Raw genomic sequence first — 14,072 nt, 5'->3', positions numbered from 1 at the left:
ATCGACAGAAGTATTTTTCCTGTGTGCCTTGTATTTTCCAGTGCGCCTGTTTTTCGCCCTGGAGTGTGTTTGACGCATTTCTGTGTAAACCTGTATTTTGTGGATTAAAGCCTGTTATTCTGTGATGTCCCTCCTGTGCCTGACTCCTTCATCACCACCTCATCACAGAATCACCCACCTCTATGGAGTCAGCGGGAGAGACGCACATGCCTGGAGTCGTGGAACGGGTCCAGGAGCATTCAACTATGCTAGCCAGCTTGGGTGAAGCGATGGGTCGGGTTCTTCAGACTTTCCAACGCCTGGAGAGGAGAGAGCCCGATCCGTCGAGACCAGCTGGTTAACCGGATCCCGCCACCTACACCACAGCACCTGGAGGGATCCAGATATCCCGACCAGGGGAGTTTGACGATTCCTTCTCCAACTGGAGCTCCACTTCTCCAGCATCCGACCGGTTCCATCGGAGCGGGAGAAGGTGTCCGCCCTCGTCTCCTGCCTCTCGGGGAAAGCCCTGGAGTGGGCCAACGCGGTGTGGAACGAAGGAGGCGCCGCTTTGGAGAACTACGGGGAGTTCACTCGCCTCTTCCGGGCGGTCTTCGATCAACCGCCCGAGGATCGAGAGGCGGGCGAGCGGCTGGTCCACCTGAGGCAGGGGACGAGGACTGCGCAGGACTTCACATTGGAGTTTCGGACGCTGGCAGCGGGGTCTGGGTGGAACGAGCTGGACCTGATCGACCATTTCCGGTGCCATCTGCGGGAGGACGTCCGACGGGAGTTAACCTGCCGAGACACCATGTGGTCCTTCAACAAACTGGTGGACATGGCCATTAGTTTGGACAACCTGCTGGGAGCCAGAGGAACGTCCTGGTAGGGGTCTGCCCGTTTCCACCCCGGACGACTCGGATCCCGAGCCGATGGAGCTGGGTGGAGCCGCCGGCCGAGAGAGCGGAGGAGGACAGCGACAGTGCCACTCTGGTGGCACGAAGGGACAATACACCACACGTCGTAGTCAACGTTCTTTTGGGCCGGGAGGCGGCAGGCAGGGCACCCTCGCATCACCCCAGGTATCGAACACCCACACTCGTTCAGAGCCCTCTGCTGCGCACTGTAAAATACACATCTCCTTTCCTGAGCACATGGTAGTTCCCCAGTGTAAGGCGCTAGTCGATTCAGGCGTAGCTGGGAACTTTATGGACAGGGCATTCGCACACCGTATAGCCATTCCATTGATTCCCCTGTCCATTCCACGCCCCATCAGAGTACTTGATAGTCGACCATTAGGGTCCGGGTTTGTTAAGGAAGTTACTGCACCAGTCACCATGGTTACCCAGGAGACTCATTGTGAGCAGGATACTTGTTCCATTATTGAGACTCCTGCTTTCCCTGTGTTATTAGGTATCCCTTGGTTAGCACTCTACAACCCCACCTTCTCATGGCCGCAGAGGGTTCTCACGGGGTGGTCGCGAGAGTGTCAGGGTAGGTTTCTAGGTGTTTCCGTTGGTGCAACCACGGTGGAAAGTACAGACAGTACCTCCACCGTGCGCATTCTCCCTGAATACCTCGATCTGGCGCAAGCGTTCTCTAAAATGCAGGCGACTAAATTACCACCTCATCGGGCGGGGGATTGCACGATAAACCACAGAGTAGACCCTGTACCTCCCAGGAGTATAAACCCCCTGTCACAGGCTGAAATGGTGGCTATGGAAACATATGTCACTGAGTCCCTGCGCCAGGGGTATATACGTATCTCCACTTCACCCGCCTCCTCGAGTTTCTTCTTTGTGAAGAAGAAGGACGGAGGTCTGCGCCCGTGCATTGATTATCGACCACTGAACAGGGAGACGATAAGATTGAGTTATCCTCTCCCCCTCATTCCTTCAGTGATTAAATCAATGCATGGGGCGCGCTTCTTCTCAGGAGTGCGTACAACCTGGTGCGTATCCGAGAGGGAGATGAGTGGAAGACAGCATTCAGCACAACCACGGGGCATTATGAATCCTGGTGTATTCCGCTACGCACGCCGAGCATGTGTCCCTGGTTCGCAAGGTGCTGGCCCGACTGATGACCTTTATGCTAAGGCAGATAAGATTACCTTTAGAGAAGTGTATGTTTTTCCAGCAGTCCGTCTCCTTCCTTGGATTTCCACTTCAGGTGTGGAGATGGAGGGAGATCGCATTTCAGCCGTGCGTAATTGGCCGACTCCAACCCCGGTTAAGGAGGTGCAGCGCTTCCTTGGCTTTGCCAACTACTATCGGAGGTTTATCCGGGGCTTTGGCAAGGTCGCAGCTCCCATTACCTCCCTGTTGAAGGGTGGGCCGTCCCGGCTCCGCTGGTTTGCTGAGGCTGACCTGGCCTTCAGCAAACTGCGGTGTCTGTTCACCTCAGCCCTAGTACTGGCCCACCCCGATTCATCACTACCGTTCGTAGTGGAGGTGGATGCGTCCGAGGTTGGGATAGGAGCTGTCCTGTCTCAACGCTCGGGTACGCCACCCAAGCTCTGCCCCTGTGCGTTCTTCTCGAAGAAGCTCAGCCCGGTGGAGCAGAACTACGCCGTTGATGATTGGGAGCTGTTGGCTGTTGTCCGAGCCTTGACCGTGTGGAGGCATTGGCTCGAGGGGGCAAAACACCCTTTCCTCGTCTGGACGGACCACCGTAACCTGGAGAACATCCGGGCAGCGAGTAGGCTGAATCCTCGCCAGGCCAGGTGGGCCCTATTCTTCACCCGGTTTGATTTCATTCTATCATACATCCTGGGTACGAAGAACGTGAAGGCAGACGCGCTGTCCCGGCTGTATGACACAGAGGAGAGGCCCAGAGACAACACCCCCATACTCCTGGTCTCCTGCATTGTGGCGCCGGTAGTATGGGCGATGGACGCGGATATAGAGCAGGCGTTACGCACAGATCCATCTCCACCTCAGTGTCCAGCTGGGCTACAGTACGTGCCTGCTCTTATCCGTGATCATCTGATCTACTGGGCACACGCGTCCCCCTCCTCTGGTCACCCAGGTATCGGCTGTACAGTGCGCTGCCTGACCGGAAAATACTGGTGGCCTACCTTGGCTATGGACATGAGGGTGTATGTCTCCTCCTGCTCAGTGTGCGCTCAGAGTAAGGCACCTACAGTGAGGGAAAAAAGTATTTGATCCCCTGTTGATTTTGTACGTTTGCCCACTGACAAAGACATGATCAGTCTATAATTTTAATGGCAGGTTTATTTGAACAGTGAGGGACAGAATAACAACAAAAAAATCCAGAAAAACGCATGTCAACAATGTTATAAATTGATTTGAATTTTAATGAGGGAAATAAGTATTTGACCCCTCTTAGTACTTGGTGGCAAAACCCTTGTTGGCAATCACAGAGGTCAGACGTTTCTTGTAGTTGGCCACCAGGTTTGCACACATCTCAGGAGGGATTTTGTCCCACTCCTCTTTGCAGATCTTCTCCAAGTCATTAAGGTTTCGAGGCTGACGTTTGGCAACTCGAACCTTCAGCTCCCTCCACAGATTTTCTATGGGATTAAGGTCTGGAGACTGGCTAGGCCACTCCAGGACCTTAATGTGCTTCTTCTTGAGCCATTCCTTTGTTGCATTGGCCGTGTGTTTTGGGTCATTGTCATGCTGGAATACCCATCCACGACCCATTTTCAATGCCCTGGTTGAGGGAAGGAGGTTCTCACCCAAGATTTGACGGTACATGGCCCCGTCCATCGTCCCTTTGATGCGGTGAAGTTGTCCTGTCCCCTTAGCAGAAAAACACCCCTGAAGCATAATGTTTCCACCTCCATGTTTGACGGTGGGGATGGTGTTCTTGGGGTCATAGGCAGCATTCCTCCTCCTCCAAACACGGCGAGTTGAGTTGATGCCAAAGAGCTCGATTTTGGTCTCATCTGACCACAACACTTTCACCCAGTTCTCCTCTGAATCATTCAGATGTTCATTGGCAAACTTCAGACGGGCCTGTATATGTGCTTTCTTGAGCAGCTGCTTGGTGATGGTCTTGTAGCCCATTCCAGCCTTGTGTAGGTCTACAATCTTGTCCCTGACATCCTTGGAGAGCTCTTTGGTCTTGGCCATGGTGGAGAGTTTGGAATCTGATTGATTGATTGCTTCTATGGACAGGTGTCTTTTTATACAGGTAACAAACTGAGGTTAGGAGCACTCCCTTTAAGAGTATGCTCCTAATCTCAGCTCGTTACCTGTATAAAAGACACCTGGGAGTCAGAAATCTTTCTGATTAAGAGGGGGTCAAATACTTATTTCCCTCATTAAAATGCAAATAAATTTATAACATTTTTGACATTCGTTTTTCTGGATTTTGTTGTTGTTATTCTGTCTCTCACTGTTCAAATAAACCTACCATTACATTTATAGACTGATAATTTCTTTGTCATTGGGCAAACGTACAAAATCAACAGGGGATCAAATACTTTTTTCCCTCACTCCCAGCTGGTAAGTTACAACCTTTACCAGTTCCACAACGACCATGGTCTCAGTGTTGATTTCCTAACTGATCTTCCCCTCTCCCAAGGTAACACCACCATCTTGGTTGTTGTGGACCGCTTTTCTAAAGCCTGCCGCCTCCTTCCTCTGCCCGGTCTCCCCACGGCTCTGCAAACTGCGGATGGCCCTGTTTACACACGTCTTCCCGGCACTACGGGGTACCAGAGGATATAGTGTCTGACTGGTGTCCCCAGTTCACATCCAAGGTCTGGAAAGCATTCATGGAACGTCTGGGGGTCTCGGTCAGCTTGACCTCTGGCTTCCACCCCGAGAGTAATGGGCAGGTGGAATGGGTAAATCAGGATGTGGGTAGGTTCCTGCGGTCCTACTGCCAGGACCGGCCGGGGGAGTGGTCGGTGTTCTTGCCATGGGCAGAATATGCCCAGAACTCTCTCCGCCACTCCTCCACTCTTCTAACGCCTTTCCAGTGTATTCTAGGTTACCAACCGGTTCTGGCACCGTGGCACCAGAGCCAGACCGAAGCTCCTGCGGTGGATGACTGGTTTCGGCGCACGGAGGAGAAGTGGGATGCTGCCCACGTTCACCTCCAACGCGCCGTGCGTCGTCAGAAGGCCAACACTGACCGCCACCGCAGTGAGGCCCCCGTCTTTGTACCGGGTGATCGGGTCTGGCTCTCGACCCGGAATCTGCCCCTCCGCCTGCCCTGCCGGAAGCTGAGCCCGCGGTTTGTGGGGCCGTTCAAAGTCCTGAGGAGAGTCAACGAGGTCACTTATAGGTTATTACTCCCCCCTGATTACCGTATTAACCCCTCGTTTCATGTGTCTCTCCTCAGGCCGGTGGTAGCTGGTCCGCTCCAGGAGTCTGAGGTGCGGGAGGTCCCTCCACCTCCTCTGGACATCGAGGGGGGCCCGGCGTACTCTGTCCGTTCCATCCTGGATTCGAGGCGTTGGGTACTTCGTGGAGTGGGAGGGGTAAGGTCCGGAGGAACGGTGCTGGGTCGCGGTGAGGGACATCCTCGATCCCTCCATGTAACGGGATTTCAACCGTCGCCATCTGGCTCGCCCTGCTCCGCGTCCTCCTGGCCGTCCCCGAGGCCGGTGTCGGCGCGCTGCTGGAGCCGCGCGTCAAGGGGGAGGTAATGTCACGACTTCCTCCGAGGCTGCCTCCCCTTCTTGTTCGTGCAGGTTTCGGCGTTCGGCGTCACCGGCTTACTAGCTACTGCCGATCCATTTATCATCACTCCATTTGTCTTGTCTTCAATCACACACACCTGGTCTTTCTTCCCTCATTAGTCATGGTATAAGTGTTCCCTCTGCTTCCTTGTCTGTGTGGGTGATTGTTTATTGTGGAGGTTAGTGAAGCTTGGTGGAGCTCGTTATGTTGTGCATCGACGGGAGTATTTTTCCCGTGTGCCTTGTATTTTCCAGTGCGCCTGTTTTGTGCCCTGGAGTGTGTTTGACGCATTTCTGTGTAAACCTGTATTTTGTGGATTAAAGCCTGTTATTCTGTGATGTCCCTCCTGCGCCTGACTCCTTCATCACAGTAATTATCTTTTTGTTTTCTCATGATTTGGTTGGGTCTAATTGTGTTGTTGTCCTGGGGCTCTGTGGGGTCTGTTTGTGTTTGTGAACAGAGCCCCAGGACCAGCTTACTTAGGGGACTCTTCTCCAGGTTCATCTCTCTGTAGGTGATGGCTTTGATATGGAAGGTTTGGGAATCACTTCCTTTTAGGTGGTTGTAGAATTTAACGGCTCTTTTCTGGATTTTGATAATTAGCGGGTATCGGCCTAATTCTGCTCTGCATGCACTATTTGGTGTTTTACGTTGTAGACAGAGGATATTTTTGCAGAATTCTGCATGCAGAGTCTCAATTTGGTGTTTGTCCCATTTTGTGAATTCTTGGTTGGTGAGTGGACCCTAGACCTCACAACCATAAAGGGCAATGGGTTCTATAACTGATTCAGGTATTTTTAGCCAGATCCTAATTGGTATGTCGGATTTTATGTTCCTTTTGATGACATAGAAGGCCCTTCTTGCCTTGTCTCTCAGATCGTTCACAGCTTTGTGGAAGATACCTGTGGCGCTGATGTTTAGCTCTCTCTCTCTCTCTGCCTCTCTCTCTCTGCCTCTCTCTCTCTGTCTCTCTCTGTCTCTCTCTCTCTCTCTCTCTCTCTCTCTCTCTCTCTCTCTCTCTCGCCTCTCTCTCTCTCTCTCTCTCTCTCTCTCTCTCTCTCTCTCTGCAGGCCATATTCACAGTTCAGCCCACAATGTAGTTTATGATGAGGAAGAATAGTGTGTTTTTAGAGAGACGAAATGAGCTACAGTAATACCTTAGCTATTCGTTATCAGCCATCAGGGATTAATCTGTCATTCATGACTTCTCTCAACAGCAACATATTGGATATGCTTTTATAAATGACCAAGTAGCAAAGCTGCTGTGATCCATTCTGCCCTGCGTCCCTCCCTCCCACAGACAGACAGACATAATGACGGAGGGGAATATGTCACTGTTCTCTGATTGATACTTCCTGTCTGATTGTTGTGGGGTATAATTTCAAACTTAGTCAAATCTGTGGAGGGGAGAAAAAAAAATGATTTGAGCATATTATTGATTTAGGAAAACAGACTAAAAATATGTGAAGTTAAAAGATGAAGGTTCAACTGTAACAAGGGTGTTGTAGGAACAGACCTCAACATATCCATACGTATCTTTTTTTATTTCTTAATAATTTAACGTCTTTCAATAAATCTGACTTATTTAATGTATGGTGCAACAGGAGAGAAGAAAATAATAATTTCTCACAAAGACAAAAATACATTTTATAATATATTATTCCTCTAAAATGAAACACACTGAATAAATAAACGTAAGTAGATATTATGCTTAGCATATTTATACATAATATACATGAACGTTCTAAAAAGCTGTCTGATATCTTACGTGTAAATAATGTTCATGGGTATAAAAAGCGTTACTAAAACTTTTGATGAATCCCTCCTTTGGGGTCACAAAAACCCCATATAGTTCCCCCCCTCTCTCTCTCTCTCTCTGTCTCTCTCCTCTCTCTCTCTCTCTCTTTCTCTCTGACTCTCTCTCTCTCTCTCTCTCTCTCTCTCTCTCTCTGTCTCTCTGTCTCTCTGTCTCTCTGTCTCTGTCTCTGTCTCTCTCTCTCTCTCTCTCGCTCTCTTTCTTTCTCTTGTTCCCAGTCTCCCCCTTCCTCACTCCCTCCCCCTTCTCTCCCTCCATCCATTCTGCATTGCCATGGTAGCGTAATGAGAAATAGGGTGAAATAAAGGAAATGTTAATGCGACTGATTGATGAACACCAAATATGTCCAGGCCGGTCAAGTGTAATGGAACGATGCCGGTGGTTATTGATTAGTGTTCTGTTATCAGGGGCCAGCACATTGATCTGTGTCTGCCTCCCAAATAGCACACCAGTCCCTATATAGTGCACTACTTTTGATCAGAGCCCTAAGTAGAGCCCTATGAGCCCTGGTCAAAAGTAGTGCACTATATAGGGAATAGGGTGCCATTCTCTGGTCTAAAGTAGTGCACTATATAGGGAATAGGGTGCCATTTGGGACGCATGCTAAATGGTTCAGGAGAGGGAGGACACTAGGGTGCCAGTTGAAGACAGGATAAATAATGTTTTATATCCATGTGGTGCCAGTTGAAGACAGGATAAAGAATGTTTAATATCCATGTGGTGCCAGTTGAAGACAGGATAAAGAATGTTTAATATCCATGTGGTGCTAGTTGAAGACAGGATAAAGAATGTTTAATATCCATGTGGTGCTAGTTGAAGACAGGATAAATAATGTTTAATATCCATGTGGTGCTAGTTGAAGACAGGATAAATAATGTTTTATATTTAAGTGATGCTAGTTGAAGACAGGATAAAGAATGTTTAATATCCATGTGGTGCTAGTTGAAGACAGGATAAATAATGTTTTATATTTAAGTGATGCTAGTTGAAGACAGGATAAATAATGTTTTATATCCATGTGGTGCTAGTTGAAGACAGGATAAATAATGTTTTATATCCATGTGGTGCTAGTTGAAGACAGGATAAATAATGTTTTATATCCATGTGGTGCTAGTTGAAGACAGGATAAATAATGTTTTATATCCATGTGGTGCCAGTTGAAGACAGGATAAATAATGTTTTATATTCATGTGGTGCTAGTTGAAGACAGGATAAATAATGTTTTATATCCATGTGGTGCTAGTTGAAGACAGGATAAATAATGTTTTATATCCATGTGGTGCCAGTTGAAGACAGGATAAATAATGTTTAATATCCATGTGGTGCTAGTTGAAGACAGGATAAAGAATGTTTAATATCCATGTGGTGCTAGTTGAAGACAGGATAAATAATGTTTAATATCCATGTGGTGCTAGTTGAAGACAGGATAAATAATGTTTAATATCCATGTGGTGCTAGTTGAAGACAGGATAAAGCGCAACATAATCCCACATCCCAAATAATAATATCCGTGTGGTGGTGGAGCTGATTCTATATTCAACAAGGTACATTATTAGATAGGAGATTTGTCTCGTTTTAAATGGGTCATGATATTTAGTATCCTCGCTAGTTCCATCGAAGAGGACACACTAGTCCTGCTGTTTGAGGACTTTAACCTTTTACAAGCCACTGATTGGCCACTCTTTAACCTTTTACTGCAGTGGGCCAAATCAGAGTCTCACAGAGTGTTTCTTGGTAAGTCTTAAACAAATCTACTTTGAAACAAAAGTATACACCTCACACACATGGTTATGGGCTTACAAAAAAGAAGACACCTGTACCATGTCAGATATAGAGTTGAAATTTATTACATTTGAGTTTGCATCCCAATATTACACTTTATATACATCAGAGAAGACTGAAACAAACACTGGATTTTTCGGCGTAAAATAATAATAAAAAAGAATATATTATGAAGTTATGAAAGATATAATTCCACCCTTGAGGCCACGAGGTCATTTGACTGCAGGAAAAGGCTACAATTTACGAAATCTATAGGCCCGATCAATATCCAAAGATCATTCACATTTCATCACAGACAGACAGGAAGCTCTCTCTCTCTCTCTCTCTCTCTCTCTCTCTCTCTCTCTCTCTCTCTCTCTCTCTCTCTCTCTCTCTCTCTGTCTCTGTCTCTGTCTCTGTCTCTCTTTCTCTCTCTCTCTGTCTCTCTCCTTCTCTCCCTCTCTCTCTCTCTCTCTCTGTCTCTTGCTCTCTCTCTCTCTCTCTCTCCCTCTCTCTCAATCTCTCTCTCTCTCTCTCCATCTCTCTCTCTCAGTCTATCTCTCTGTCTTTCTTTCTCTCTCTATCCCTTGCTCTCTCTCTCTCTCTCTCTCTCTCTCTCTCTCTCTCTCTCTCTCTCTCTCTCTCTCTCTCTCTCTCTCTCTCTCGATCTGAGCGGCGTGCTGGAGGTAAGGTTGCAACTTTCAATAAATTCCCTGGTTGGAAGATTCGTGGAATCAGGAGGGAATCTGGAATCCTCCAACCAGAATTTCTGGAAAATCTGTGAATTTATTAAAAAGTTCCTGGAATTTCGCAACCCTTTCTGGAGCCTAATTCAAGGATATTCAGGTGTTGGACACAAAGAGATAATAATTGGTCCTTATTGGCTCTCACACCCTCCAATGATATTAATGATCCAATTCCAGTCCTCCTTGGTGTCCTGCCAGACTGAAACCGATAGTGTTGTCTGCTACCTGGGAACTTCACTAGTGTCAGCCCCTGCTTTCTGATCCCTCCACAAAGAAAGGGAGGAAAGCCACGAGAGGAGGCGAGAGGAGAGGAGCGGTGCAGAGCTCTGTTCCCAGGGTGCACCTTGTCTTTGAGCGCTGACCTTGGTGTGGAGATCCCCAGTGACTAGAGGAGAAGAGAGTGAATACATGTTAGAGAGATCAAAACAGACCACAGAACTCACCTGTCTCTATAGACACAGCAGAGGGACTGGAGAGGAGAGAGAGAAACAGGAAGAGAGAGGGGGAGAGAGAGGGGGGGGGGGAGAGGGGGAGGGGCGGAGAGAGGAAGAGAGAAATAGCAAAGAGAGAGGGGGGGGGAAAGAGAGGGGGAGGGGGTGGAGAGAGGGGGAGAGGGGGGAGAGAGGGACAGTGAAAAGAGAGTGGAAGAGAGAGAGAGGGAAAGAGAGAGGCAGTGAGAAAGGGGGGAGGGAGAGAAAGAGAGAGAGGGAGAAATGAGAAGAGAGAGGGAAAGAGAGAGAGAGAGAGAGAGAGAGTGCGAACTCTGGAAGTCTTTCTGATTTGTTATGAAAGTTGATTACCTTTGATTCCTGTTCAAAACCCTCAACCTCATGGATGAATAATGTGACAGAGCATTTATTATCAATAGACCAGCTCCGTGGGAAGAATGATTGAGTTGATCAGGGTCTGTGTTTCATCATGATTCAGTCCATTGAGATGCAGCACTCGAAACAAGGTGTTATGGTCGGAAGACTGGATATGTACAAGCTGTTATTGTATTACTCTGCTGCTTCCAGCCTCTGGTGTGGATCATTCAGTGGTGCTGCTTGGGTTTACAGTATCTGGTTGGTTCAGGGTCAGTTGTCTAATGGGTAAGTAGCAGCCAGCCAACCACAGCATGGTTAGTTTTAGGTGAAAGGACCATACTCAAAGCAGAGATAGTAGTAGTGTTTTTTGAGTGGTTGGTGTGACAAGGTAAAGGCGTTCAGACCATGGATCAGTGTACTCTGATATCGTGTGTCAAAAAGGTTTGAATTATTTGTTTCTCTCTCTCTCTCTCTCTCTCTCACTCTCTCTCTCTTTTTGTAGCCCTTTAAAGATCACACATGACAACGTCCTCATGTCACCTAAAGTTGAACAATTCCAACCACCTCATAATATTAAAGTAGATCTCTCCCTTTCCTCAGAGACAGAGAGAGTGAGAGGGTGAGAGTGAGTGAGTGAGAGGGAAAGAGAGAGAGAGAGAGAGAGAGAGAGAGAGAGAGAGAGAGAGAGAGAGAGAGTGAGAGGGTGAGAGGGTGAGAGAGAGAGAGAGAGAGAGAGAGAGAGAGAGAGAGAGAGAGAGAGAGAGAGAGAGAGAGAGAGAGAGAGAGAGAGAGAGCGAACCATGGGGGTAATCTGGAGGAGTGTGTGTCGATGCGGCCGAGGCCTCTCGCCGCAAACTGAGATAATTGCGTACGGTGGGCGGCGGTGAGTGGCCGGGGTGGATGGCAGGCTGCCTGACTTTCACCACTCGGCAGAACAAAAGCATTGCACTCTGGGTAGGCAGGCCGTTGAGGACCCCGCACGGCAGGGGGGCGCAGGCTCATTAGGGCGCTATTTTAACAAAGCACTTCCCTTTCCTGTAGAAACGACGTGTACCATACCCACATCCCCGCACCATCCCTCTCTCCTCTCTCCTCAACAAAGGGAAATAAATCTCCTTTGGGCAGGATAATTACTGAGATAATTTTATCCGTAATGATGCTTGTCAGTCAGGAGTTGCTGATGAAATTAAAGACAGAAGAAAAGAAAGTTATTCTCTGTGATTTTCTCCGGCAGACAGGAAGGAAGGATGAAGAAGAACAGAAAAGGAGGAGAGGAAAACTTTAATAGTTGTAAAACTTTTCCCCAGGAATGAGCGTGACCTTGGAAATGTTTTGTGAAGGGTGGGAAGCAGATGGAGGAGAGGAAAACTAGAATGTTCTACAAATACATTTTAGTCTCTTATCCAGAGCGACTTACAGTTATTGAGTGCATACATTATTTATTTATTTTTTCATACTGGGCCCCCGTGGGAATCGAACCCACAACCTTGGCGTTGCAAACGCCATGCTCTACCAACATCCCTGCCGGCCATTCCCTCCCCTACCCTGGACCAATTGTGCGCCGCACCATGGGTCTCCCGGTCGCGGCCGGCTATGACAGAGCCTGGATTCGAACCAGGATCTCTAGTGGCACAGCTAGCACTCCGATGCAGTGCCTTAGACCACAGCGCCACTCGGGAGACAATGTTATATATTGTATATATACTCCAGCTGGTCTGGAGCGCCAAACAGCCATACAGCCAACCACACATCAATATAAAGGAAACGTTCTGAACAGGCAGACATAATGTTGACATAATATTAGCATTATTCATGATGATAAAATGGCCTTGGGGGGTTGGTGACTGTGACACACATAATGGTTATGTAGTGACAGCGTCCTGTAGATTCTGTAACGCCATCAGAGGACATCATTCAACGTGACACCTAATTTGCTGTTCACACATTCATACACCTGGCAGTGAATATGCAGACATGATCAGGGTGTTATGGGTACATCTCAGCGAACCAGGACTTTAAACAAAACACTGTTCTTGATCACAGAGTAGAAGAGAAAGAGAGAGAGAAAGAGAGAGAGAGAGACATATTTCCCTCAGATTACACAGATCCACAAATAATTAAACTCCCATATCTACTGGGTGAAAAACCACAGTGTGCCATCACAGCAGCAAGATTTCTGACCTGTTGCCACAAGAAAAGGGCAACCAGTGAACAACAAACACCATTGGTAAATACAAACCATATTTATGTTAATTTATTTTCCCTTTTGTACTTTAACTACTTGCTCATCGTTACAACACTGTATATAGACATAATATGACATTTGAAATGTCTTTATTCTTTTGGAACTTCTGAGTGTAATGTTTACTGTTAATATTTATTGTTTATTTCACTTTTGTTTAATATCTACTTCACTTGCTTTGGCAATGTTTACATGTTTCCCATGCCAATAAAGCCCTTAAATTGAAATTGAATTGAGAGAGAGAGAGAGAAAGAGAGAGAGAGAGAGAGACAGAGAGACAGAGAGAGAGAGAGAGAGAGAGAGAGAGAGAGAGAGAGAGAGAGAGAGAGAGAGAGACAGAGAGAGAGAGAGAGAGAGAGAGAGAGAGAGAGAGAGAGAGAGAGAGAGAGAGAGAGAGAGAGAGAGAGAGAGAGAGAGAGAGAGAGAGAGAGAGAGAGAGAGAGAGAGAGAGAGAGAGAGAGAGAGAGAGAGAGAGAGAGAGAGAGAGAGAGAGAGAGAGAGAGAGAGAGAGAGAGAGAGAGAGAGAGAGAGAGAGAGAGAGAGAGAGAGAGAGTAGCAGCTTGCTCCAGTAGCAGCCACACTACAATACTTTGATCTGTGAAGAATCTGAATTCTCTTGGCTCGTCTTAGAGGCTACTGAAATGATTTCAGAGCTGCCGTTGGTTTTGACGGCGCGGTGCCAAAGGTAGCAGCCCCCCGCGGATAAGGAGAGATAAAAGCAACCAAACAAGAGACATCACAGCAGGAACGTTATAATAGTTAGCATAAGCAGCCCCACACAGCCCTTTAAGGAATAGACGTCTCTCCATTTTCTCCTTTAAAAAAAAATTAACGGGGAGGAATTGGGACCCTGCTACGCTTGCTGTATCACTCAACACAAAGGCGACTGAAGAATCACTTATGTCAAACTTTGACAATGACAGAATTGGAGCAGTGTTTCTGCAGCTCTCTGTACCCCACAGGGAACCAGACACACAACTCTGGAAATAAAGTTTACTTTCCTTGTCGTGTGAAATTAAACTCATTTGCATTAACGGAGAGAAGTTGGGAAAATGGAGGCCACAT

Source organism: Coregonus clupeaformis, unplaced genomic scaffold (assembly GCF_020615455.1).
Source record: "Coregonus clupeaformis isolate EN_2021a unplaced genomic scaffold, ASM2061545v1 scaf0454, whole genome shotgun sequence".
Lineage (NCBI taxonomy): Eukaryota > Metazoa > Chordata > Actinopteri > Salmoniformes > Salmonidae > Coregonus > Coregonus clupeaformis.
Note: the sequence above shows the minus strand (reverse complement) of the source record.